The sequence below is a fragment of the Sarcophilus harrisii genome, chromosome 3 (assembly GCF_902635505.1).
Source record: "Sarcophilus harrisii chromosome 3, mSarHar1.11, whole genome shotgun sequence".
Taxonomy (NCBI): domain Eukaryota; kingdom Metazoa; phylum Chordata; class Mammalia; order Dasyuromorphia; family Dasyuridae; genus Sarcophilus; species Sarcophilus harrisii.
In genome coordinates, this window is record NC_045428.1 from 319,543,664 (window position 1) to 319,571,450 (window position 27,787).

At 34.3% G+C, this 27,787-nt stretch overlaps 1 protein-coding gene across 2 annotated transcripts in view; it reads left to right on the plus strand.

Moving 5' to 3' along the window:
* The first annotated feature begins 3,583 nt into the window (after positions 1-3,583).
* WDR33 (WD repeat domain 33) overlaps positions 3,584-27,787 on the plus strand; it is a 98,345-nt gene continuing 74,141 nt past the window's right edge. For both annotated transcript variants that reach the window (XM_012544639.3, XM_023499143.2), the window contains exon 1: positions 3,584-3,777. The gene's annotated coding sequence lies outside the window, so the exon portion shown is untranslated. The remainder of the gene's footprint in view (positions 3,778-27,787) is intronic.

The following is a 27,787-nucleotide window of genomic DNA, read 5'->3' on the forward strand; positions in this document are numbered from 1 at the left end:
GTTGCACAGGAAGAATTGGATTCAGAAGGTAAAAATAACCTGGGAAGAAAGAGAAAAATGCAAATAGTTTACATTCATTTCCCAGTGTTCTTTCTTTGGATGTAGCTGCTTCTGTCCATCCTTGATCAATTGAAACTGAGTTAAGATCTTCTCTTTGTCAAAGAAATCTACTTCCATCAGAATACATCCTCATACAGTATCGTTGTTGAGGTATATAATGATCTCCTGGTTCTGCTCATTTCATTTAGCATCAATTCATGTAAATCTTGCCAATCCTCTCCTTATTCATCTTGCTGGTCATTTCTTACAGAACAATAATATTCCATAACATTCATATACCACAATTTACTCAACTATTCTCCAACTGATGGTCATCCATTCATTTTCCAGTTTCTAGCCACTACAAACATGGCTGCCACAAATATTTTGGCACATACAGGTCCCTTTCCCTTCTTTAGTATCTCTTTGGAGTATAAGCCCAGTAGAAACACTGCTGGATCAAAGGGTATGCACAGTTTGATAACTTTTTGAGCACAGTTCCAAATAGAGCAGAGCTCTTAACCTTTTTTTTGGTGTGTCATGGACTCTCTCTGACTCTTGGTGAAAGCATAGGGGAAGCTGAATGTTTTTACTTGAATAAAACAAAATATGTTGACTTACAAAGGAAACCAATTATGTTGAATTATAGTGTATAAACAGGAAATCTTTAATTATATATAATACAGAGGCTGTCTAATAATTACAATAATTTTGAAGATGTGATGAGAGTAAATGAATTTTGAGATAGCTTTCTGTAGAACTATAATGTGATCTGGGAAATATCTGTAATTTTCTGTAAGAATATAAGCCATTCTCCAATTGATGAATGGTGAAAAGATAAGAACAGACAACTTTTAGACAAAGAAATTAAAACCACTTCTAGGAATATGAAAAAATTCTGTAAAGCACTATTGATCAGAGAAATGCAAATTAAGACAACTCTGAGATACTACCATATACTTCAACGATTGGCTAAGATGACAGGAAAAAATAATGATAAATATTGGAGGGGATGTGGAAAAACTAGGACACTAATACATTGTTAGCAGGGTTGTGAACTGATCCAACCATTCTGGAGAGCAATTTGGAACTCAAAGGATAATCAAACTGTGCTTATCTTTTGATCCAGCAATGTCTCTACTGAGCCTGTATCCCAAAGAGATCATGAAAAAGGGAAAAGGACCCACATGTGCAAAAAACGTTTGTAATAGTCCTTTTTGTCAAGTAGCAAGGAACTGGAAACTGGATGGATGCCCATCAGTTGGAGAGTGGCTGAATAAGTTATGTCATATGAATATGTTATGGAGTATTATTGTTCTATAAGAACTGTATAAGAATTGTTCTATAAGAAATGACAGCAGGATGATTTCAAAAAGGCCTGGAGAGACATATAAACTGATGCTAAGTGAAGTGAGTAGAAGCAAGAGAATATTGTATACCACAATAACAAGATTATGTGATAATCAACTATGATAGACTTGGCTCTTTTCAACAATGAGGTGATTCAGGCCACTTCCAATAGACTTGTGATGAAGAGAGCCATCTGCACCCAGAAAAAGGACTGAATGTGAATCATAATATAATATTTTCATCTTTTTTGTTGTTTGCTTGCTTTTTGTTTCTCATTTTTTTCCTTTTTTGATCTGATTTTTCTTGTGAAGCAAGATAAATGTGGAAATATGTATAGAAGAACTTTAGAAGTTTAACATATACTAGATTACTTGCTGTCTAGGGGAAGAAGTGAGGAAAGGGGAGGGAAAAAGTTTATAATACAAGGTTTTGCAAGGGTGAATGGTGGAAACTATATTTGTATATTCTTTGAAAATAAAAAGCTTTTTTTTTTTTTGAAAAAAAAATCTGTTTTTTCTGTTGGTGACAGTCACATGTGATATTCGGAGTACTGTGGTTTGTTGCCTACATTCATAATCAAAAGAAACGCAAAAGTTCAGTTACCAGTTAGGAAAAATACAGATTCAATTTTTTCCCCATTCAAATGGAGACTCCTTGAATTTTATGCCCTGGTTAAGAACTCCTATTGTAGAGGGTACATAGACATTTGTATGTATCAGCTGGTTAGCATGCATGACCATCAGAAGAAAAGCAGGGAAAAGGCATGGAACCTTCACAATGGTCTGGATATCATGGCAATTTCTTAGTCCAGCTTATTATAAATCATCTGTCCTTGATGACCTCAACTATCACCTTGACAACCATTGTACTCTTTATCAAAATAGGAAAAATTGGTGCCTAAGGACAAAAGACCTAGGCCTTGTTAAGTGGTAAGTCATTAACATTTATGAAGCTGCTTATCTCATTTAGTTAGGGCATAGCGCTAACACAGGGCCACAACCGCATCTGTTCTTGCTCTAACTTTTCTGTATTTCAAAATCACAGACTACTTCTATACACCATTACTGGTCATAAGAAGGGCCTGGCAAGAAAGTGTGATTGGATCAAGAGAAGCCCCTATCCTTCCTTAAAACCCATTCTGATGGAAAAAGAACTCTGGGAGATGACTAAAAACCATTACATTGAATTCCCAATCCCTATATTTATGCACACATGCATTTTTGATTTCCTTCACAAGCTAATTGTACAATATTTCAGAGTCTGATTCTTTTTATACAGCAAAATAACGGTTTGGTCATGTATACTTATTGTGTATCTAAGTTATATTTTAATATATTTAACATCTACTGGTCATCCTGCCATCTAGGGGAGGGGGTGGGGGGGGTATGAGGTGAAAAATTGGAACAAGAGGTTTGGCAATTGTTAATGCTGTAAAGTTACCCCTGCATATAACCTGTAAATAAAAGGCTATTAAAAAAAAAAAAACTGAAAAAAAAAAAAAAACATTCTGGTGGCTCCAAAAAAACTCACTTTCCCTCAGGGAAAACAGTACATCATTAAGCATTAATTTGCCCTGGCAAAGAAATTTAAAGCAATTAAGGACTAAAAGTCTAAAAATAGGTATAACCATAAAATTAAAAACGTTAGAGGGTCAGGTCAAGCAGCCTCCATCAGATCACCCCGGTGCAGATAAATTATTATCAATAAATGATACGTGAAACAATTGAAGTTATTCAAGTCTTGGCCAACTTTTTAAAGATAACACGGGCAGATGTCACGAGATCTTTCACAGGTCTGTGAAGACGGGCATTGACAAGCCAGATCCGTGTGGAAGCCCGAGATTAAAGGACGATATAATCCAGAGAAGCTGAATTTTGGTTTTAGATGTACTTTTTAAAACCATATAACCCTTCTTTGGTAGCAGAAAATATTTCAGAAAAGCGAATAGGCACTTCCTGTGTTAGTAAACCGGGGAGATTCGCATTTCCGGGTTCTTAAACAAGGTACGCACCATTTCTCGCTAATCGGTAACAAAGGCGAGTTAGAAACACCTCTGCAGATCTCCGAGAGCCGACGTTGCCTCACCTATGCGCATGCTCCGATCGAGCCCCGACGCTCGCAGCGCCTCTGGTCAGTTGAGTTCCGCCCCCGCACCCTCTGACCCTGAAGCGCACCAGGTGCGTGATGACGCGAAGGCGTGCGCTGGGTTGCTCGGAGGGGAAGATGGCGGCCAGCTCAGGCCGGTGAGGCTGTAACTCCCGTGGTGGGGCGAGAGGGAGTGGAGGTGGCGGGAACGGGCCAGACAGCGGAGACCTCTGAGAGTGAACTGAGGCCGAAGACTCCACCCTTAGCTTGGGCGGAGGGGAGCTCGGTCCTGAGACTAGACGGGTGAGTGCGGCGCCGGCCAGGGACGCGGGGCGGCGTGAGGCGGTGGCGGCTCCTTCTCCGCCATTTTCAGGCCCGGCCGTTGCGTGCTTCGGGGCCGGGAAGAGCCGCCGCCACCGCTGCATGCTGCCCCGAGGGTCGGGGAGAGGACGAGGGTGGAAGGAGACTGCGGAAACCACCGTTGTAGGGGACGCGGCCCCTGCAGCGGGACGGCTGCGGGCTGGGGGGAGCCCGGGGGCGTGTAGGGTCGGGCGTGAGCGGGCCTTGGAGGACTGCAGGCGGGGGCTGGGAAGTCTCCCGGAAAACCCCGAAGTTTCGCGGGAGACCGGCGCTTCCACCGTGATGCCAGGTCGGGGGTGTTCGCCGGGAACTTGGGGCTGGAAGGAAGCCTCGTGGACTTGTACGGAGCTTCAGGAGTCCCCTGCTGCGGGGGTCTGGGACCGGAAAACAACGTCTGTCATTATCAGATCTCTAGTTGGGAAGGCCCTTGTTTGCCCTGTAACGAAATCCCTTTTTAGTCGAGCGTGCTGTTTTTTGAAGAGAATGTCCTTTTTTTTTCTGCCCGTGGGTCCTCTCGTACAGCACAGTCCGCGTATCGGCAAACGCCCGATCATAAGCTCATCCTTGTAGAGATACTAAATATTAACTTGGGCTTTCTCTGTCCGGGATAGAGCCGCTTCATTGGGGGTGGAGGGAAAGGGGGAGCAATTGTATACCTGGATCCAGGAAAGCATGTGTTACTGGGTCAAAGCCGTGAGAATAGCACGTTTTGTAGTCTTTGTGCAAGTGCTAACAAATTGCTCAAGCTAGAACCTTTAGAAAGAATTGCAAAGATTATTTTTACAGATTTGAGATCAGATGAAGTTATTTGTAAAATACTTAGCACAGTACCAGGCACCTACATAAATGTTTCCCTTCCCTCCTTAACCCCTATTATGATCCTCTTTATAAATAATGCATTTAGTAGGGAACAATAATGGTCCCTACGGTTGTTTGTGTTTTGTTTTGCTAAGTCTGTTACTTCAGGCATAATTTAAAAAGAATATTTAATTGATTGTTTCTAATAATGTCATTGTCAAATACTCCTTTCTCTATAGAACTCGCCTTTATAACGCTTAATTATAATTAAACAACACAAACTATAAAGTCATATATATTTCTGGTCTCTTCATAATATAGTCATAATAAACAGTTCTCACCATTTGAATGTGAAATAAAAAAGTTTTTTCTAGAGCTGGGTGTTCAGGTGAGAAGTCTTTAGTTGGCACCATAACTGTATTGATAAGTATTAAAATATTGATGGAAATGGTCAGAAATGGCAGAAATATGCAGTATTTGTTATGAACTTCCTGACAGTATAGAAATTTTGTCTGTTGTAAGTAGCTTTATTAGGGAGGGTAAAGACTGTCTTGGTTAGTCTGAGAGGGAAGGCACTAAGATGAAGGAATGAGAAAGCATATCAACCATTCTAACACTGAGATCTTATCTGCTACTTGAAATGGCAAAAAAAAATTTTTTTTCTCAATTATATTTAATTGCAGTGAGTCAGACCAACATTAATACCTTACTAGTCAAGTTTCTAAAGTTTTGGTTTAAAATGTGGGGAAGAATTAAGTTTTTATTTCTCACTGACACAGCCCATCTCCTGGATAGAAGCTGTCTTAAAATGTTACCGGGGTCTTAAGTTATACCAGTGGGGAAACTGGTTGTGGAAGAAAGGTTACTCTTGTATTGGTGGATTTAGTACACTAGAAAACCTAACTCAGATTTATGTCTGAAGTACTGTTCATGACTTCATGTTACTGAAGTATTTTCTAAATTTTGTAATGGAGTGAGGCATTGACTAAAGGTAAGTTTTAGAGGATATCTTTTATGTATTATTTGAACCTGATTTCTTAGTTAACAAATATTTGAATTCTTCCTATGTACTTCCAATAAGTAACTTACACTCTTGTTGGAAATACAAAGTTTACATATGTGAAACAATTAGAACAGAAGATAGTATGTAATAAAATCAGAGTTATATGGTAGTTATAGTAATTTGCAGTATTTTGAAAAAAGTTGTTGAGCTATATATAATTTCTGAGGAAGGTTTCATGGAAGAGGTGTGACTTAAATACAGTGTTTAAAGGTAGAAAGAATTTGAATCTTTAAAGAGGAGGAAGGGAAAATGTAAGTAGGGAAAATGGTTTGACATCATAAGTCTAGGAGGTAGGCTTTGTGTTGGAGAGTAATGGGAAATGAAGTGTTAGGTTTATGCTTGATTTGATAGGTTGTAGGGAGCTATTAATTTCTGATTTTATAGGCTTGCATTATCCCTTCCCTTAGATTTATTTTCCCCATTCACCTTATTCCTCCTGCCTTCTTAGCTTTTGTTCTTGTTCTAGTAAGAAGCATATTCTAACTTTCTTTTTTAGAAGTTCTACCTATCCTTCAAATTGCTGCTTGAGTATTGCTTGCATAAGACCTTTTTATTTTATTATAGTCCATCTTCTGTAGTAAATGGATAATGTTAGATGAGTGCTTTGTAGTGTTAAAAGTTGGTTTGAGAAAGAATGGCATAATGGAGAAAGTCAGCCTGTTAGACTTGGGTTCAAAGTTTGAATATTGACTGGGTGGCAGTGTCAGCATCCCAGCCAATTTTCTAAGACTACATGTTTCCAGGAGAATTTCTTGGTATTGTATTGGTAGAGAGAATTGCCTTTTTGGAAAGTCCCCAAAACAGTGAAATCACAGTTTGTAACAGAAATGACCCCTCCCTTCCCAATCCTGTAAGAAGCAACTTTCAGGCATACATCTAATTGTTAAAACTTGTGCCTAGGAATTTTCAATGTGGCAGTGAAAAGGTTTTAGAGGTCTTTATTGATGAGGATTTATATTTGAAATCATATTACTAGTCTTAAGGATCTCAATATTTTAAATCTGTGACTTTTATGTTTCTTTCTTTCTTTCTTTCTTTTTTTTTTTTTTGGGCTGAGGCCATTGGGGTTAAGTGACTTGCCCAGGATCACACAGCTAGGAAGTGTTAAGTGTCTGAGAACAGATTTGAACTCTGGTCCTCGTGACTTCAGGGCTGATGTTCTATCCGTTGCACCACCTAGCTGCCCCGACTTTAATGTTTTTTATCACTTTTCTGGGTAGGTTTGTTTGCAAGAGTTAAAGCTGAATGCAACTAACACTGCTTTTTTTTATCTTTAATTGTTTTTAATCACATCTTCAAAATACTTGAATTTATTTCAGTATTTTAAAATTTCATTTCAAACATCTAGAACAAAAATAACCAAACTAGCACTGTTTAACATCAGAGAGGTACTTTGTTGAATACCTTGTATACTTATGTTTTAGGTCAGTGTAAGATGATGGCTAGATCACATAAAGATTTGTTTTGTATTGATTTTCTGGAAATCAAATTAATAGGCATTTCTTAGGTGCCAGGTACTGTGCTAAGCACTGAAGGTACAAAGAAAAGTAAAAGATAGTCTCTTTTTTCAGGGAGCTTAGGGTCTATAGAGGGAAATTTAGCTATAGACAAGATTAAACTGTAGATAATCATCAGAGGAAAGGCAGCATTAAGGGGGATTTGGAAGATGGTGTACAGAAGTTGGGATTTTAATTGAGACTTGAAGGAAAGCCAAGATGAGGAGGGAATGAATTTCAGATATGGAGGGAGGGAACAGCTGATGAAAATGGCTGAAATAGAAAATTGCAAAGGTAGGAGGAAGCCGGGTTTTAGAGGACTTTACAAACCAAACAATATATTTATTTTTGATTCTGGAGTTGGTTGAATATGGGGGGAGGGGGTGTGGAGTGAAGCTCTACATGTTCTTTAGAAGCACGTTTGACAAATGAGTGGAAAATGGTCTAGAGTGGAGAAAGACTTAAGGCATAGAGAACAATCTAGTTTATCACACTAACTTAAGTTTGAGGTCATATGGGCTCTGAGTATCTGGATATTGGCCAATTTATCACAGGAAGTGTGACAGATGAATAGTTACACAAGTGTGAGAACCAGGAGAAATGGTGTCATGGAAAACTAGAAAAAGAGAGTGTACAATGAGAAGAGGGTGATCAAGTGTCAAAGGCTGCAGGACAGTCTTGAAGAATAAGGATTGAGAAAGGGCGGTTAGATTTGGCAATTAAGAAATTATTGATAATTTTGGAGAGAACGGTTTCAGTTGAATGATGAAGTAAAAGACCCATTTTAAAAAAAATCTACTCTGAGGTAGATTAAAAGGAAAGGAAGTGATTGTAGGTAGCCTTCTTTTGGCATGAAGGTTAGCCAGAAAAGGGAGGAGATAGAGGATGAACGCCAACAGGAATGAAGAGGCCAGCTGAGTTTTTTGAGAATAAGTGGAGACATGGTCATGTTTGTAGACAGTAAGGAAACAACCTATAACGAGGGAGAAGTTGAAGATGAGAGAGTGGAGATGAGATAGGGAGCAGTCTGTTGGAAAAAAATGGAATGGATTATTTGTCTTTGTTGGGGTTAGCTTTGGCATGGAGAAAGACAACCTCTTTGTGTGACACCAGTAAGGGAGAAGAAAGTGACAGAAGGTATTTTAATGAGAGTGATGAGAAGACAGGGGAGAAAAGGGAGTTCATAGTGAATGGCCTTAACTTTTTCTGTAAAATAGGATGCAGGGTTCTCTGCTAAGAGGGATGGGGTATCAAGAGTCTTGGAGGTTTGAGGAATGACCAAAAGTTTGAAAATCACTTTTATGAATAGGTTCGTGAATCAATTATTATGTAAAAGATTTGTCTTGTTCTTGTGAGAACCTTGTTTATTACATAAAGTAACATTTTTGTTTGGACCGCCTAAGTTGAACATTGGAGTCAGAAAGACATGAGTTTAAATCTGCTCTTAGATACTTATTGTCTTAGATACTTATTGGCTGTGTGACCCTGGGCAAGTCTCTTTACTTCTATTTGATTTAATCTCCACAAAGACAATAAGTCTAAAGTTTTTTTTTTTTTTTCCCTCCAGCTTCATTTAGCAGTATTTGTATAGGGGTGGAGGCAGGGTATATTGAGAGTAATACAGATTTGGTAGAATATTTTACATTAGAATGCCAACCTCAGAACTCTAAAGTTCAAAGTTCATAGGACTTTTTATATAGAAAAAAGGTTTAATTTGATCATAGACTTCTTTTCTTCACTGTTTAACTGTGCACCTAGGAAAACAATTGGATTCTAGTTGGATAGAAATAGAAAGTGATGATTATGGATATCAGTAGTGTCAAACTATAATAGAAATGGGGGCCACTAAACTATATTCAAAGATTTGTGCAGGCTACATTGTTGTGACTTAGTTTTGAAAATGTAAATCTGTTGTGTATTTTTATTCCCAGTTACATTTTAATCTGAGGATTTGGTACCTGATATACATAGTTTTTATATAGACTTAATTGATATTTGAAGAAATAGGAAATCGAGGGTAAGATAGAATTAGCCTTATGTAAAACTGGATACTTAAAAATTTTTTTTTATTATTATTTTAATTAAAGCTTTTTATTTACAAAACATATGCATGGGTAATTTTTCAACATTGACCCTTGCAAAGCTTTCTGTTCAAAATTATCCCCTCCTTCCACTCCCTCCCCTAGGCGACAGGTAGTCCAATACATGTTAACTATGTTAAAATATATGTTAAATCCAATATGTATACATATTTATAGAATTATTTTGTTCCACAAGAAAAATCGAGTCAAGAAGGGAAAAAAACTGGGAAAGAAAACAAAATGCAGGCAAACAGTCACAGAGAAAGAGTGAGAATGCTATGTTGTGGTCCACATTCAGCTCCCATGATCCTCTCTTTGGGTGTAGATGATTCTTCATCGCTGAACAATTGGAACTGGTTTGAATCATCTCATTGTTGAAGAGAGCCCCTTCTGTCAGAACTGATCATCAAATAGTCTTCTTGTTGCAGTGTATAATGATTTCCTGGTTCTTCTCATTTCACTTAGCATCAGTTGATGTCAGTATCTCCAGGCCTCTCTGAAATCATCCTGCTGATCATTTCTTACAAAACAATAATATTCCATAACATTCATATACCACACTTTACCCAACCATTCTCCAATTGATGGGCATCCATTCAGTTTTCAGTTTCTTGCCACTACAAAAAGGGCTGCCACAAACATTTTTGGACATATTGGGTCCCTTTCCCTCCTTTAAAATCTCTTTGGGATATAGACCCAGTAGAAACACTATTAGGTTAAAGGATATGCACAGTTTGATAGCTTTTTGAGCATAGTTCCAGATTGCGCTCTAGAATAGTTGAATCTTGTTCACAGTTCCACCAAACAATGTATCACTGTTCCAAAAACTGTATACTTTTTAAAAAATATTTTCAGTTCCAAATTCTTTTTCCACCCCTTCACTACTTATTGAGAAGGAAATTTTAAATAAAATTTGAAGATGTATTTTCTGATCATGTTACAAAAAGGTATGACCTTAAATTCATTTCTGGACCAATTTCAAAATTGTTTATTTAGATAGCAACTTTTAAAAATTTTAATTTTTTTTCCTTTCCACATCTCTTAATTGTGAGGAAAGACCTTAGACTTAGTGCTCTGTGATTACTTTCATCTCTACAATCTATGATCATAATCTTATTTCATTGTTGGAATCTTTACAAATTGTTAAGTTATTAGAATTGATAGAGACAATAATTATCTAATTTAGCATGGTTTAGTATGATTGATTTGATCTTACAAGGAGATATTATGGGCCAGAACTTGAAACAAGGTACCAAGTACAACTGATAGAAACAATGCTTGTGTTCACACCTTTAGAGAGCTCATATAAGCAAAAAGTATTTAAGTACTCATTGGAGTTCACAAGTATGGGAGATTCACAAAAGTTAACTTTGTGAATTCACACCTCCCTTGAAGCTCTTAGGGCCAGAGAGCGGGCTGGGAGATATCTCACAATCCCAGTCTCAGAGAAGGAGCATAAATAGAGCTTCAGGGAGCCAGTCAAGGAAGGGAGTTACTTCGAAACATCAACAAGAATCGGAGAGGAGCACTCTGGGAGATTGAGAGCCAGGAGCACTCTGGTAGATACGGAAGCCCACAAGCCCACTCTCCGAGGCAAGAGAGATTAATTTCATCTTCCACCTTGGTGCTGGCTGGAGGCTGAAGAAAGCAGAGGCAGGAGCAAAGGACAAAGCTGCAAGAGCTCTTAGAACCAAGGAGAGAGAGAGGTCTCTAAGAAAACTAACCGGGCTATATTGGAGACAATAAAGATCAGAACTTTTAGCACCTGGCTGCATTTGGATGATTATTACTTTTAACTGAAACTAAGACTGCCTCCAGAAAACCTCCCCAAGAAACCTGCTCCCAGAGAGAACCATTATTATTCTATTTTAAAGAAAAAGAACATCACATTTAATAGTATTTTTCTTGTGTTCCATTCCAGTCAGACTGGTCTGCCAGCTGTACCCCTCTAGTATGCCCCTGTACAAGTGCTTCCTGTATCTGGTTTATTGTACTTAACTGCCTTCCTTCAAAAGACAGTTCAGATATCACAGGCCTTTCCTAATTCTTTTCCCCTCTTCAATTATCATTAGTTACTTAGATATGAAATTTTGTATATTTGTGTTACCAAGATAATAACTCTTCAAGGACAAGGACTGAGTTTTTATTTTGCTTATTTTTGGTACCCCTAGAATCTTTCACAGTGCCTTGCCTGGAGTTGTGAAATGCTTTATATTTAGACCTAGTTGCTTTTTCCCCCCTTAGTTTCAGTATTGGTTTTGAACCTCAACAGTTTCATTCATCCTATTGAGAAACAACCCCTTTTTGAACTTTTAAATATTTAGTTTTAAATTACATAACAATTTCAGATTATGTGATAGTTTAATACAAACAATTAGTTCATACTTTGAAGTTGTGCTGAAATGTAAACTTTTTGGAAATGTTACTGAATTTTAAATAGTATGGCAGAGAATATTCTATTGAATTACTTTTCCTGCAAGATCTTATTTTAGTGTGGAGGTGACCTGGATTCCCAAAGTTTTGTTAGTTTTGGTTAGACTATAAAGCTTTGGAATATAGATCCTGATAGATTATATGTCCATTATCTAAAGACTTCTGAAGGTTAGCTAGTGATGAATTTTTAGGTTTCAGCTAAAAATGTTGGGGAAGTATCTATGAATTACATGAAATTTGAAAAAAGGATATTGTGCATTTAGTTCTTATTTAAGCTTATCTTTTCTACAAAAGTCACAATGATGATAAGAGATATGGACAGACACAGATATACATGTATGTATGTATATGTAAATATGTGTATATACATATACAATTATAAGGATGTTTGAAAATAAAAGGGAAATTTTATAGTTATAAAATTGCCTAATATATGGATGAGTTACAGTATTCAGTTTTGCCAGAAAATGGTTAAGAATGTTACTAGGATTCTTGATGGACTAATTAAATAGGCCATAGTTTAAAAAAAATTGCAGTGAATATTTACTTAAAAAAAAAACAACTTAAGATATATATTTTAAAATAACTTTAATTTCTGTTGTGTTTGTGTGTTTTTCATTACTGAATAGTGAAAAGTTTAATCTATTATCATAAATGTTAATACGAACTCTTCTTTACCAGCTGGTTGGGAAGATTGACTTTATTATTTAAGAAGCCAAAAGCTTTCCTTATGTAAGAAGTTGTTTCATATGCCTATTCTACAGATTTCAATCCATTTCCGAAACAGTAAATTTAACTACTATTTTGGAAGGTATGAGGTACATGAAGAAAGTAGTTTAAAAAATACTAAATCCCTAAAAGTCCATGAAAAGTAGCTAGCATGTATTGTTTATGCCACAGTTCTCTTTTATTGTCTTGACTGAGTTTCCCTAATTATCCTGACCCAGTCCTGCCTCAGTTTCCCTAAGTGTTCTGCCTCAGTTTATAATTGTCCTGTGAAACCACCCCTCCCTCTTAATCAGAATATTTGATAAGGATAAAAGATCTTATGTTTTAGAGTATAAGAATCCCAATCCTATCCCAAGCTACTGGAATGTCACATACCCTACCCGTCTTATCAAGATGTCTCTTCCTATCTCCTGGGTGCCTCCCCCTATTATGTCATCCACCTCTCCAGAGGCTTTCCCGGCCCTCAGAACCCTGACTCCACCTCTGCCTCAGTCTACCCCTGAGTCTGAACCATGTGAATATATGTCATTGAGAACTCACATGGTTTGCTGGATTCTTGGAGACGATAGTCCTCATTCAGCTTTGGGACCAAATCATGGATCCATTTGGTTCCAGTAAATTTCTCCCTTTTAAATAAATTATTAAATTTATAAAATTTTGATTTCTTAGTTCAGTATATCATTGCTTTTATACCGTGTTTTAGTTAAATGTTAGCCATATAATTCTATAGTTTAAAACATGCAAATTCTCTTTCCTAAGAGGGAAAAAATGCCAACTGCACTAGTACAGATTGTTGTATCAGTATAATTATAAGTACTAAATGTATACATGCTAGCTACTTTCATGGACTTTTTAGGGATTTGGTAGGGAGCATTGATAAAGTGCCAATAATGGTCCTTTCTGGAAACTATTCCAAATGGACATCAAAAGAAAAGATGTGGCAATTTGCCAAAATCCTTTGTCATATTACAGAGTTCAATAGGGGACTATTGAAAGGTGGGTTTGTATTAAAACTTTGAATTACGTGCCTTTTAAAACTAAAAGTTGGCTACTCAGAACATGGAAGGATAATTTTTTTTAGTTTACATTCATTTGTTTGGGAATGGAAGGATAATTTTATACCAAGTTTTCAGTGTATTTGAAAAATTTGGAAAAGTGAGAGGTCATAGTCAAATAATAAAGAATTGTAATATATAAATAAGCAGAAACAGTTAATAAAAAATTTAAGCTTTCACATTTAAAAACTCAAAACTTTCTAAATTAATTTTTTGAATGTTGAATTTGTTAATGCTTTCAACTAATTTATTTTGAAAAAGTCTCTGAAATAGTTGCATATTTACAATTACTTGCTATTCCTTTGTTAACTAGATTTTGGAATAACTCATTTAAGAGTGATATATTTTGCTACTTAAATGCAGTGAATACAAATGAAATCTCAATTGTATTAAAATACAATCATAAAGTACCAAGACTTATTGGACTAGGATTCAGGACATTGGGTTATAGCCTTTGCTCTGCTGTTCATTAGTTGTATGGTCACAGACATATCACTTTTTTCTAGGCCTTAAGGGAGTTTGTCTTATTTTAATTAAAAAAAAAAAATTAGAAAGCCATAAATGTTTCTTTGTAAATTTGTTTTCTTAGACTGGGTACATTTAAACTTCAAGGTGTTAAATTGTTTCTAATTTCCTTGACACTTTGTTTGCATCTCTTTGAATGACAGCACCAGATAAGGTTAAGAAACTAGCTTCTAAGGGTGAATCTTATTTAAAAAATCATTTGAAGATACTCTCCCCTCCCAACCCCCCCAAGCTTAATTTCCTGTGCCTCAATGCACTGAAAGCATATTCTGTAAGAGTGATTTAGGTGCAACTTTGTCTTGGTCTTTTGTAAGATCCATATTTTAAAAATTTGTTAAATTATTCTTTTTGTTCCTGGCATGATTTTGTAATTGACTACAAGAGCCAGTCAAAACAAGAGGGCTACTGTAGTTGTCTTAATAAAATTAGCAGTTCTTTTTCTATTTTGTTCATTTTTCTTTTGGAATGTTTGTAGGGGGATTGTTTCTAAGACTTTTCATTTTATGATATCCTCTATATAATCTGTTAAATTTCAGTTGAGAGCTGGATGTTAAACCGGTTATTAGTGACATATATTTAACTATCCATAAAAAGGTGAACTACTTAAAAGAGTCCCTTAGTAAAAATGTTTCCAGGTTTTCATGTGCCTATGCATTCTGTGCTAGTCATGGAAATTCAGAGCTGGAGATAAGGAAATGAGGTTCAGTGAATTTAACCTTGATTACTTCAAAGTTTTGATGGGTTTAATGGTGGAGTGAAAAGTAGAAGACAGGTTTTTTGACAGTTCAGTGTTCTTTCAAGTACATTAAACTAAATTTTATTACAATAGAAATTTAGTATTCTAATGGAGTTGCAGCTGGAGCTTTTGAAGTATTTTAATTTTCGTGAATGTTCTGTTGTAGTAAGTGATTGTAGAAACTTGGTCAAGGTATTTGGCTGAAACTTTCTTAGTAGATAATTTTTCTTATCCCTATTTTATACTTTATTAATTTTTTTTTCTGTTATAGTTTAAGATTATAGTGGAATGCTTTTCTTCCTTGGACAGGCATGTATCCCTGGAATTAGGGGCATTAAAAAACTTAACCAATAAGGTACCAGTGATTTGGGAATAGTAGAGACTTTTGCAATAGAGATAAAAAAGAGTAATTAGGTAATTAAATAACTTGTCTAGTTTAGTCTGGAATTTTTGAGTTGCAACTTTAGTGGGCTTAGCCCTATATACTCAATGAAACTATCATTTTATTTTAGTACACTTGTATATTTTTGTATTATAATAAAGTATAAGAACATTTTGTGTAATTACACAAAAGATTTAACAAGTACATGGGAAGGATTGTGTGGTTAGAGTACCAGTCTTTGAGTCAGGATGACTTGGATTCAAATACTTCATTTGACACATGTACTGACTTAATCTCTCAGTGACAAGGCACTTGAACAACTCAAAAGTTGTAAGTTTCAAGAGTTACAGTTTCTGCATTGTTAGAGGGAGTTCCACACATGAATGAAATCACAGTTCTGAAATGCCTTTATGTCCCATTTCTCCTTTCCACAAAAATGATTAAATTATGTGAAGATGTGGTTGGTTTGCTCTGCCAAAAACAACATTAATGTTGGAGTAGTGTTGCCCTTAGTACAATTCATTTTGCATACTGTTATCGCACTGATCTTTTTAAGATATTTCCCCTTCACTGTTCAAAATCTTCCTCTTTTCATACTCTAGAGAATTTAGATCCAAAGGGATCTTAGAGATCTACTCTAGTGTTGTCAAATCTGAAGCTTGCAAAACTGACTAAAGTAGATTAAAAAGGAATTGGAAAATGCTTAATAAATAAAAATACAATTCAGCATAGAATAATGTTAATAGTTTTAGATTTAAGCAGCTCATGTGTATTATGTGTTTCCTTTTGAGTTGAACATCATTGATATGCTCTATTCCCTCATTTTATTCCCTCCCCCCCCCCCATTTTCTATATTTGGATTTTTTTGTTTTATAATAGCAGTTTTTTGTTTTTCAAAATACATGAATAGGTGTGGTTCTCAACATTCAGCCCTTGCAAAATCTTGTGTTCCAAATTTTTCTCCATCCCTTTTCTAGACACCAAATAATTCAATATAAGTCAAACGTGTAATTCTTTTAAACATATTTCTACATTTATCATACGGCACAAAAAAAAAATCAGATCAAAAGGAAAAAAATGGAAAAAAAAACTGGTAAGCAAACAAAAAAGGTGAAAATTCTGTGTTTTGATCCACATTTAGTCCCTTCAGTCCCCACAGTCCCCTCTCTGAATGCAGATCTCTCTCTGCCATCATAAGTCTATTGGAATTGGATCGAATCACTCCCTTGTTGGAAAGAGCCAAAGAATCTAAATTCTCTAGAGTATGAAAAGAGGAAGATTTTGAACAGTGAAGGGAAAATACAAAATCTTACAAATATCAATGCGATAACAGTACGCAAAATGAATTGCACTAAGGGCAACCTACTCCAACATCAATGTTGTTTTTGGCAGAGCATCATTATATAGTCTTATTGCTGTGTACAACCGTTCTCTTGGTTTTATACTCACTTCACTTAGCATAAGTTAATATAAGTCTTTCCAGGCCTTTCTGAAATTCCCCCATTTTACTTTTAAGAAAACTGAAGGTCTGTTTACATAAAAGTTCAGAATTGTTAACCTGCTATTTAAGGTTCTCCAAAATGTGCTTCCACAAGAGTGTCTCTTGGAATCCCCTCTAGCTGAACATAAGCAAATCCCTTAGCCATAAACAAATATTTCTTGAGGAGTGTTCTAGATTCTAGCTCAACATAGAACTTTTCCAAAACAAAACCTTTAATAAATATAGATTGTATCTTATCTGGGTTAATAGCCCTTGTTTACAACTCTAATAGAACCCATCTCTTCTAATAAAAGTTGACCACATATTAGGCAGAGATTGAACTTTTCAAATTTATAATGCCTCTTTCAATGACATGCTTTCCCTTTGTCGCCAGGATTGACATCACCATCAAGCTGTTTCTTTGCTTTGAATCTGTTCTGTCTCAGAGAAAGATCATCTCTGTTGTATTTTCTAAATTAATCTTTTATGAGGTTTTTTTTTAATCAATAAGATTTTTCTTCATGTATCATTACCCTTTGATGGTATTGAAAGGTAATAAGCTTAGTGCAGTACTGATTTACCAGTCAATATAATACTAAATACCTGCTGTGTGCTAGCTATTCTGCTAGGTGCTAAGAATTTATAAAAAAAGGTGAGAGGTCTGCTCTCAAAAGAACTCATAGTCTAAAGGCACATTGTAGCTCCTTTAAAAATGCTTGTAATTAATTCTTTAGAGAAACCATGGTTAATACTCTTCAGTCAGAATATATTTTAACAAATATATTATGTACAGTCTGGAAGTTGAGAGTAAGGGTATTCTGACCTGAGTTTTGCAATGTAGATAACATTCTCTCCACTATTTAAAATGAACCATATCAAATAAGGTTGAATTCAGTTCAGTGAACATTTATTAAGACTATACCATAAGGTGATGTACTGGTTGTTCAGGTAGATACAAAGATGAATGATATAGTTTTTGCCTTTTCTGAATTTATGATACGGTAAGAGCATTTATAATTATTAGCTTGGAAAGTCAAGTTCTACTCCACATTTCTTGTCAAAGAAGCAGCATGTCTCAAACAAAATATGTTGGTTTCCCAATCAAGAGATTGTTGGTTGTCTTAACCAAACAGACAACTGACAATTTGAAATACAGAATATTAAAACTGAATCTGAAATCAGTAATTCTTAGTGCAGCTATAGATAGACAAATGAAGAAAATGTCACATTTTTAGTAGTGTTAAATTTAAAGAATGAATGTCCTGATAAGAACTTTACAGAAGGTTCAAAACAAGCATGCAAACTCAACTGCTCTTAGAATGTAAAATGTGAATGAGTTACTCAGAAGCTTATTTTTATTGTGAGTTCTAAATTTCTCATTAACTTTGAAACACTACAGTATTTGCTACCAGATATTTATAGTACTCCATAGTTTGACTTTCACAAATTCTCCTTCTCCTTTCCTGCCAATGTTCTTTTCACCTTCTTTTAAATTCTAGTTCTCCCTTTGAGATAACATAGCAATATGTTCAATAATAGTCCTTTCTATTATTGGCCTTTGGTTCTTTTTTTCCTTCCCAATTCCTCCTATTCCATACAGTCCCCCTTCAATCAATACACATCCATAAACCCAATAAAGAGAAGTGGGTTTATTTTTACTCCAGACTTCTACCACCATCATTCAGTCTTCTTTTCTCTTTTGCGTTTGAAAGGAGTTATACAATATACTTGCATTTTTCTTCATCCTGATTGTTTTTAATCTATTGTTCTCTAGGTATTTTCTATATATTTTTTTTCATTGCCTTTAATATCTAGATTCCCTGTTGCCCAATATCCTTGGATTCCATATATTAATGTTATGATATAAGCTATTTGACAACCCAATCACACAATTAAATTCCTCAGTCACCTATACTCCAGTGACTTTCTCTAACTTTACATAGTCACATTTTAGAGCTCTTTTTTAAAAAAATTCTGCAGTTTCCAAGATCTAAAACTCTAAAATTCTTCTGTGAAATATTCAACATACTATCTAATATTTTAATTTTTTTAAAAATTAAAGTTAAATTTTTTTTATCACTTATTTTCTAGTATATCTCTTCCTCTTCCCCTCCCAGAGAGCTATCTATCCCTTATAGGAAAGAATTAAAAAACAAAACAAAATAGCATAGTAAAACCATCAACTATGTTGAACATTGTTTGGAGCATTCTGTATTTTTGGTATTATCTCTGCAAATGAGAGAGAGAAGCAGATTTTCCATATCTCTCGTTTAGAACCAAGCTTGTTTTTTTACAATTAAATAATATTTTGGGTTTTTCATGATTGTGGATTTTTTGTTGTTCTTCCATCTACATTATTGTAAATGGTGTATATTGTTTTTCTGATTTTGCTTACATGACTATGATTCAGTTCATTAAAGTCTTTTTATCCTCTGTATTCTTCAGTTCATTAAAGTCTTTTTATCCTCTGTATTCTTCAGATACTTTAGTTTTGTTGCTGTTGGTTTTTTTTTTTTTTTTTTTTTTTGCCAGTAATTGTTGACATAATTGGTTTCTAGAAAATTAGACTACTATCAAGTTGTCATTCATGAAACTACTAAAATACATTTTAAATAATAACCATAACTGAAATAGCTTTCTTTTACAGTTTTTTTATTTACATGAATTTTTTTACTTTTTCTTCAAACTCCTCAATATATTGGCCTAGTGATGATATTGTTCTTTTGTCCTTTAAAAATGTTTAAATACAATTTTCAGATGAAGAAATTGAAACTATTTCTAATCATGTGAAGAAATGCTCTAAATCACTGTTGATCAGAGAAATGCAAATTAAGACAACTATGAGCTACTACTACACACCTCTCAGATTGCCTAAAATAACAGGAAAAGATGATAAATGTTGGAGGGGATATGGGAAACCTGGGACACTAATGCGTTGTTGGTGGAGTTGTGAACTGATCCAACCATTCTGGAGAGCATTATGGAATTATATCCAAAGGGCTATCAAACTTTGATCCAACACTTTCTCTACTGGGCCTGTATCCTAAAGAGAGTATAAAAAAGAGAAAAGCACCTGTGTGTGCAAAAAATGTTTGTGGCAGCCCTTTTTGTAGGCAAAAAACTGGAAACTGAGTGGATGCCCATCAGTTGGAGAGTGGACAAATAATTTATGGAATATTATTGTTCTATAAGAAACAATCAGCAGGATGATTTCAGAAAAACCTAGAGAGACTTACATAAACTGATGGCCAAGTGAAGTGAATAGAACCAAGAGAAGATTGTACATGGCAACAGTGAGATTATACGATGGTTGATTCTGATAGAGGTGGCTTTTTTCAGTATTGAGGTGATTCGGGCCAATTCCAGCGAGGTGAGCCATCTGCACCCAAAGGGGACTGATTGTGGATCACAACATAGTATTTTCATCTTTTTTTATTGTTTTTTGTTTTCTTTCCCATTTTTTTCTTTTTTGATCTGATTTTTCTTGTGCAGCATGATAATTATAGAGATATGTATAGAAGGAATTGTACATAGTTAATTATATTGAATTAGTTGCTCTCCCAAGGAGTGGGAGGAAGGGAAGGAAAAAAAAATTAGGTTTTTCAAGGCTGAATATTGAAAACTATCTATGCATATATTTTGAAAATAAAAAGTAAAAAAAAAATGCTTACATAATAATCCAAGGGAGGAGGGGTTGGGACTGCAATGTAGGAAGGTAGAAAACAACTTTTCTCTTAGTCCTGCTCTCTCTCCCTGCTTTCCCTCATTGAAAGAAAAAAAGCAAAATTATTTTAACAAATATGCATGTTCAAGCAAAACAAATTCCCACTTTGGCAATATGTGAAAATGCACTGTTCATCACCTCTATGTCAGGAGGTAGGTAAGTAATGATTGATAATCTTTTAAAATGTAGTTCAGTTACCCTTGGCCTGGCTTGTTTTTTTTCCCCCTAAAATTTTCAGTTTGGCTGATTTTTTTTTTTTTTTTTTTTGCTAGCAATTAGATAAAACAGAAACTCCCTTTAAAATTTTAAAAAACAGCCCTACACTTTTTTTCCCTTAAAGAGCCTAATGTATGAGAGGTTCTCATTGATTAAAGGGAGAAATTAAGATTAAGATTTATTATTTATTATCTCATTTATTATTATTTATCTCATTGATTTTATTTACAAGTATTTGATTTTTATTATAACAGCTTAGATTATGGATAAATTGTAATTTGTTTTGTTTGAGTGAACAAATATTTGTGATTACAAATCCATTTGAGAACTTGAGTAATCTCTAGGGGAAATTCATAGCCCTAAATTCTTGTATTCATAAAAGGAAAAAAGGAGAAAATTTGTTTGCATTTAAAAAACAAATTTAAAGGTAAACCAAGTTTTGGTACTAATTGTTTTTTAAAAATTTTATAGAATTTTCCTGTAAAGAATTTACATAAATTTAAAATATTTAATAACATTAACTATATGGCTGAATGTTCCAAATGATTCACATAATAAGAGAAATGCATATTAAAATAACCCTGAGGTTTCACTTCACTTTTAAATATGCAAAGATGACCAAAATAATAGGAATATTGGTAGAAAAATTACAGAAAGAAAGGGGCTTTAGCAAATTGTTCAGGATGCTGTGAATTGGCACAATTACTTTGCAAACTTATTTGGTAGTAAGCAAATAAAGTGACTAAAATGTCCATACTCAGTGACCTAGAGATTCTATTATTAGGCTTATATCCTACAGAGGCCATTGATAAGAAAGTTTCCATATTCTCTAAAATAACTTATAGAAGCACTTTAGTTATAACAAAGAATTGGAAACAAAATAGGTATGCTGCCTGTTTGGATAATAACTAAACAAATTTTGTGGTATATTAATGTAATGAAATGTAATTGTGCTATAAGAAAATACAAATATGTTTATAGAAAAGCATGGAAGTATTGCAGATTGAAATTTGCAGTCAAATATATATATACACACATACACAATGGCTACAGTATTATAAAGAAAAAGAATCAGGCACACACAAAAATTAAAAAATGAATGTTGCAAAATTACAAAAGAACAAGCTTGGCTTCAAGAAGTGATCTAAGAAGACACCTTGGCTTGGTCTCTTCTTGACTGTGTTGTATTCATATTATTTCAGACTTCAGTTTTGCTGATTTTTTTTTTTTCCTTTATCTTTAAATTGTTCTTTGTATGGGTTGACTCTGGGAGAGGACAGGTTACTGGTTTTAGGAAGAAAAGCAAAAGTATATAAATTTTATTTAAATAGGAAATTTATTTAAATAAATATCCTAGTTCGTATTTGTCCATGTTTTCCCCTTTCCTCTTTGGAATACCTAGTCTATAATTAATTCCTTTTTGTCTTAAATGTCTTCTTGTCACCACCTTTTCTAGCACTAGTTGTACTTTACTTATACCTTGACTAACTTAGGTGAAAGAAGAAATTCTTTGCCTCCAAAGATCCGTAGCCTTAATCACTGAAATGGCTCTGGAGGGGAAAATGAGGCACATGACCTTGCACAGCCCTCATTTACTGAATCCATTTCACTTGAATGTCATGGCATTACCTTTGTGATGTCATATCATGGTCCTTTTTGAAAATAAAGGATAAAGAGCAACATTACCTTGATTCACTGGTGGATGAATTCCTGGTGGCATTTATCAACCTCTCAGGACATTATTTCTTTTCTTTTCTTTTTTTTTTTCAGTGAATTCTTTAACTCGTTTACAGTCAATTTCTCCCATCCAACTCCTCTCTTCATGTCAAAGGATTTTAGTATGCATATTAATGCTCTCTTAAACACTCCAATTTCTCAGTTCATTTCTATTTTCATGACCCGTTCTTTACTTCACTCAGTTACACCCATCATATACTTGATCTTAATTATTTACAAATTTTCTACTTCCATGTTGCCTAATCTCAGCTGAGACAAAATAATAAGGCTGTTCCTTTTAAATAAATTTTCTATCCTGTCCATAGTCCACATCATCCAGTGGTTCTGACCTTGTATTTTTTCAAATGGAAACTCTTTATCTTTTTACTCAAGACATTTTTACTGGTTATCCATCATGTCATCTTTATCTTTATCTCCTGGCTTTTCTTGGGTTCACATTTAAGATGGAATCCCACCTTCTACAAGAAGCCTTTCCTAATGATTCTTAATATTAGTTTCTTCCCTCTATTGATTAACTCTATTTTATTTATTTTAGCTTGTTTATATTTCTTTGAATGTTGTCTCCTAGTGGACTGAGTTCCTTGAGTACAGAGAATGTATTTTGCCTTTCTTTGTATTTTAAAGGCTTAGTACAGTGCCATTTAAAAAATGTTTGTTGATTGATTCTTCTCAAGACTCTTGCACACTTTTTTGCTGAGCACTTCGCCAAATTCTTCACTGTAGAATTTGAGGTCATTTCTTGAAAGTTCCCTCTTATTCTGTCAGTACATTTAGATGTCTTTCCCTTCTTCACTTGTTTTTGCTAATGAGGTGATCTTTTTTCCCTATTAAGGCCAATCTCTTTTTGTGTCGCTGTCGTCCTCCCTACTCTCACATGTATCTTGCAATTTCTCCTGACAAAGGGTGTCCCAAAATTTTTATTGATGTTTTAAGCTTTAGTAGTTTCTTGTACTGACTTCTCCCTGCCTACAAACTTTCTGCTATCTTTTAAAAAAAACACTTGATCCTGATATCATTTTATAATTATTGTGCCAGGTTTTCCCTCAATTTTTTTTTCCTTAGAGAAAGTCATCTCTATTAGGTGTCTAAATATTTTTTCTTTCATCTTTTTAAAAAGTATATTTAAATTTTTTTTGTTTTTATATCAACTATAAATATCCCTTTGCATCCCTCCTCCCTTTCCCAGAAATCCATCTCTTAAAACAAAGAATTTTTTTTTAATGAGAAAGAAGAGAATAATAGTTTAGTAAAATCAGTCAACATGTTGAAACAGAGTTGTCCTTAACATTCTTTCTTTTTCATCTATTATCTCTGTTGCCTGGATCCTTTCCTGCTTCTTACCAACATGCTCAGCTCTTCATCCTTGTCTTTGTTGTCTGACCATGTTATTTCTTTCATTAATAAGCTCCTCCTTATCTCCAGAATCAAATGTATGGTACTGTTTGTGATTTAAAGCTGTCTATATTCCATCTCCCTTTCTGCCTTTCTGGTCTTAACTTTTTATGACCCTCTGTGCATTCTGTTCCATTTGCAGCGCCCTACATAGAATTGTTCCTTCTATAAGCATTAGCCATCTTATTTATCTGTTTCTTTTTCACATTTCCCTGCCATTCTTGAAATGTAATTCCTTTTAATTTCCCTGAATTTCTTCAACTCTCAGCTAAATTCCTATCTTTTTCATCAGTCCTTTCTTGGACCTTACCAACTGCTAATGCCTTCCTTTCTAGATGACTTTCTGTCTACTCTGTATTTATATCTTATTTGTACCTAGATGTTTACGCTTTGTTTTCCCCTTTAGAAGCTTCTTTATAAGAAGCTGGGTTTTTGTTGTTGTTAACCTTATTCTGTGTTCTCAGCACCTAAAAATGCTTGGCAAATAATAAGCACTTTATAATTGCTTTTTGAATGATTAAAATAAAAAGGACTAAAATAAGACCAGAAATTAATTTTTTAAAAAATAGAGCATATAAATAAAAGTTACTTGGTTCTAGCTATAAATTAATTTAAAATTTTTAAAAATATTTTTTCTTCCATCCCATTTCTCATTCTCTTCAAACCCCAAACCCTTAAATATGCATAATCAAGCAAAACAAATTACCTATATTGATCATGTCCTGAAATATGTCTAATTTTATGTATGTTTATAAGCCATTACTTTCTCTGTCAAGAGATTGTCACTATAACCAGGTTTAAGCACAATAATTGATAATTGCATTAGATTTTTTTTAAATTATAAGAATTTTTTTCCCAGTGTTACTAAATTGTAAATTATTTTTTTGGTTTTACTCACTTTACTCTGAATCAGTTCATGCAAATCTCCTAAGTTTCTTGGAGCTGCTTTAAAGAAAAAAACAGGTCAATGTGATTAACAAAACTAGGTGAGGAGAGAGGGGAAAAAAATCAGAGTAGCATAATTAGAAATTCAAAATAAGATGATCACAAAGAAAAGGAAAATCATGAGTTCCAGATTAAGAAAAGCACTAGGTAAGTAAAGCTTTTTATATCAGCAAATTGAGTGTTCCCCTCTCCCCCCTCCCAAATGATGTCAAATAAAGTTAAGAGTTGGAAGAGCTCTAAGACCAACTAGTTTTAGCTTTTTATTTACATTTGAGGAAGCTGAAATCCAAAGAAGCTAAAAATAGGTTGTATAAGGTCACAGAGGATTTCACTTTGAACTCAATTCCTGTGACTCCAGTGTTTGTACTTTTTAGAGAGTATTGTGCTCTGAATATTAATCAGCAAATGTTCATTTCTTACTCTGTTGCAGGCATTGTACGGGGGGAGGTGGGAGATAACAAATACAAAGAATAAAACAAAATTTCTTTCTTGAAATGAATCAGGATGATTTGGAAATGAAATGATCATCCTGATGGATATGAAACATACATATAAAATATGTGTAATAAAAATATAAAGTTTAAAAAAAAGATAACTTTTGGAGAAAGGGGTAAAAAAAGCTTCATGAAAGATAATGGTGTCTCAAGAGAGATTCTGTGAGATAGTGAAGGTAGTATAAGTTACAGTTAAACCGGAGAGAAAAGACCAGATTGGCCAGATTTCACAGTATGGGAGAGGGAAAATTATCTAATGAGATTGGAATGGTGGTTTGATGCCTGGTTGTGCAGGGCTTTAAAACAGAGGAGTTTATATTTTATTTTAGATGCAATAGAAAGTCTCAGCAATTGGTTGAGTAAGGGAGTAATCTGGTCAGATCCAGGCTTAAGGAATATTACTTTCTGGCTGAAATTGTAGGATTGACTGGATCAGGGATATATTTGAGCCAGGGAGATCAGTTAGGCTACTGCCGTAATCTAAATGAGAACTGATGAAAGCCTGAAACTAAAGTGATAAGCTATGTGGATAGAGGGAAGGATTTAGATTTGAGAGATATCTTGAAAGTAGAAATGACAAAATTTGGCATTTTATTGGATATGTGGTTTGAGGAAAATGTTGAAGTTTTGAAATAGATAGACTCAAAGGATGACAGTGATGCCTTCAACAGAATTAGGGAAGCTTTAAAGGAGTGGAGGGCTTGGGGAAAATGATAATTTAGTTTTGGAGATGTTTAAAAGATGGCTGTGGGAAGGGAAATGGGAAATTGGAAGTAATCTTTACAACAAAGTTCGCTGACACAGCTGTTGTTTCCAAGATATATAAGGAACTTGATTCAAATCTTTTAACAATAAGCTATTTCCCAATTGATAAATGTGTCAAAGGATAAGAAAGGGCAGTTTTCTAAGGAAGAAATTCAATCAGATAGTCACAAAATGTTCCAAATAACTAATAGAGAAATACAAATTAAAGCAACTCTGAAGTTCCTACTTTTAGATAGATCTACCTTTCTACCATAAATTTCTCAGATTTGGCATAGCAGACAAAAAGGAAAATAAATAGAAGGTTTTTTATTTGAGAAGAAAGTACTTTGCATTCTGCAAAGTAATTTGGAACTATGATCAGAGAAAGTCAATAAAATCTCCTTTGAGACCATTATTAAGTCTATACCTCAAAGAGGTCAAGGACCCATGTGTACATTGTTTATATTTTCTTGGTTCTACTTTAGTTTTTAATCGGCTTATCATTGTTTTTAGAACAATAGTATTCCATTGTATATTAATATTTTTTGCTTAATTGCCCAATTTGATGGACATCTATTTTTCCCCTAATACAAAAAGTGCTCCTATAAATATTTTGATGTATGTGAAACTTTTATTTTTGACTTTCTTGAGATATATGTTTAACAGGGTGAGATGTCTGGATCAAAGAGTATGGACATTTTTGTCATTTTATTTTAATAGTATAATTTCCAACCAAAGACATTTTTGCTGGGTTGTACTTTCACAACAATCAGGCTTCTGCTGTATTTCTAATCCCTTTTCTAAAATCTTGAAACATATTCCAAACATCTTGTGCATAAAAGATTATTAATAGATACTTAAGTTGAATCCCAGTTATGTTGATTTACCAGTTTTTCTCCTATTTGGTCTCTTAATTCTGTCTACATTGTACTCTTAATATAATACTGTTCTGAGAAATAGAATTAAAACTCATCTTTTTCATCCTGATTCAATTCATACAGTGTTTCTCATGTTTCTCTAACTTTTTGTGTGTCATTTTTTAGGGTGCAATAACAAACTAAATAAAATTTGTCAAAAATATGACTGTATTCCTGTAAATATTAAGCTTTACTTAACACAAAACTCTAGTTCAACAGTGGTCAGTAATAGTATCATTACATTAATAACTTTTTGGTAATTTTTTTTGGCAATAGTTCCATAGTAAGTTTTTTAAGTTTTAAAATGTTCACTAAATGATAGATTTTTCAAAACTATATGAAATGTTCTTTTCCTTCATATTGTTCTGTTAGTAAAAAGTAACCTTTATACAATGAATCTTTATCAGAAACTGAAATAATCAACATTAAAAAGATATTTTAATCTTTTGGGGGCTTTACATTTTTTTTTTTTTTTACAGAATTATCTTGGGCAATGTAAATATACCTTGTCTTACATCTGTCTCCTGGTTCAGAAGGAAGATTGTTTTATTATCTCTTGTGTCTTCATTGGTCAGATCTGTGATTTTTAGTGACTCTTTCATTTATATTGCTGTGGTTGTGTGTATTGTTCTTTTGGTTTTACTTTTTTTTTTTCCCTTGATCCATCAGTTTGCTTATTGTTTTTTGACATGAAAAACAGGCATTAAACAAGTGGAGAACTAGTGTAACAAATTATTCAATAAATTCAATAAATATTTGTAGTTTGTTTAGGCAATATAGATTCAGTACATGAAAAGTGTGATATTCAACCATTTGAAGTTGAGTAAATGAAATGATTATGTAGTACTTGTACTGATATACTTAAATCATTTTAAATTTACTCATTGCATTTTTATAGCATTGTGTTCCCTAGGTTTCTGTGTTAAGTGGAGTTTATGAGATAGGTGATTGAAATTGACAGAAATCTCGAGTTAGTGTGATTTCACTGTAAGCATGTCTAACTGCC